The following is a 1,822-nucleotide window of genomic DNA, read 5'->3' as shown; positions in this document are numbered from 1 at the left end:
GTTTACCCTCAGTGATACCACTATAGGACACACTATGAGCTACACCTACCTTGGTCTAACTATTACAGCATCAGGGAGCTTCAGCATAGCAGTGAATGCACTAAAAGAAAAAGCACGAAGAGCCCTATATGCAATAAAAAGAAAATTCTACAACATCCAAATCCCAGTCAAAATCTGGCTCAAAATATTTGACAGCATAATCCTGCCCATTGCACTGTACGGTAGTGAAGTATGGGGCCCGCTAAATCACCAAAGCTACACTAAATGGGAAAAACACACAATAGAAGCCCTACATGCAGAATTCTGCCGAAGCATCCTTCGCACCCAAAGAAAAACGCCAACAAATGCATGCAGAGCCGAACTAGGCAGATACCCACTGATAATAAACATCCAAAAACGAGCACTAAACTTCCTAAATCACCTCAAATCTAGCTCCCCAGACACCCTTCATTTCAAAGCCTTTCAGACCCAAGAGCTAAACCCAGAAAAGAGTCCCCTGAGTCAGCTGCTACTGAAACTAAGTACTCAGCCGGACCCTGACCAGCCCCAGACCAACACAGCCGTCCAAACACCAATCCGAGTGAACCAAATCATTAAAAAATGCAAAGAAACCTACCTGGAACATTGGAACAAAATAACCGAAAGCCAAAGCAGATTAGAATGTTACCGGGCCCTAAAAAGAGAATATAAACTGGCAGACTACCTCACGACCATCAGAGACAGAAAACAGAGACAGACCCTCACCAGGTACAGACTAAGCGACCACCAACTGGAAATTGAAAAAGGCAGATACAAGAAATCCTGGCAGCCTAGAGAGAATAGAATATGCGATCAATGTCTGGCCGGCGAGGTTGAAACAGAGATGCATTTCCTCCTAAAATGCGAAAAATTCAACACATCAAGAAACATATTATTCAACAAGCTAAGCCAAACAACCCCAGATTTCAAGGAATTGGATGACCTGTCAAAATTGAGATTAGTCCTAGGAGAAGGAGACAGACCATACCTTGGGGCCAAATATGTAACAACATGTCACAACCTGAGGACTGTTTAAAATTAAGACTGTTTAAAATTAATATTGAACGTACCAAATGAAGTACAAAGACTGTTTAAAAGTAATATTGTTTAAAAGTAATATTGTATGTACCCAACAAATGTCAAATCGATTGACACCTACAGAATGTTGGAAAACTGTACCTTTTTGCTATGTAAGCTTTGGCAATATGGTTCTCTGTAAACTTTCATGCCAATAAAGCATTTGAATTGGAAATTGGAATTGGATAGAAAGCAGGAGAGAGTGAGAGACATTAAGAGATATTCAAGGAACACAGGATGGCTCTAGATGAAGTGTGAATGGCCCCGGCAGAATGAAGGACAACTGCCATGTGGGAGGGAAGAAAAAAAGCTCAGACGAAAGTGTGGATTTAAAAAAAAAAAAGGGAAGTATGTGTGATGGGGCCGAGGTTATGATCTGAAATTGTTGAACTCTATGTTGAGTCCAGAGGGCTGTAGAGTGCCTAATCGAAAGATGAGGTGCTGTTCCTCGAGCTCACGCTGAGCTTCCGTGGAACAAGGCAAGAGGCCGAGAACGGTGAGGTCTGAGTGGGAATGGGGCGGTGAATGAAAGTGAACGGAGGTGTTCCGCAAAGCAGTCACCCCATCTGCGTTTGGTCTCCCCAATGTAGAGGAAACCACATCGTGGGCAGCGAATACAGTATACTAGATTGCAAGAAGTACAAGTAAATCACTGTTTCACCTGGAAGGGGTGTTTGGGGCCCTGGACAATGGGAAGGGGGGAGGTATAAGGGCAGGTGTTGCATCT

This window comes from Somniosus microcephalus, chromosome 34 (assembly GCF_052327205.1).
Source record: "Somniosus microcephalus isolate GS21.2 chromosome 34, FLI_Smic_1.0, whole genome shotgun sequence".
Lineage (NCBI taxonomy): Eukaryota > Metazoa > Chordata > Chondrichthyes > Squaliformes > Somniosidae > Somniosus > Somniosus microcephalus.
Note: the sequence above shows the minus strand (reverse complement) of the source record.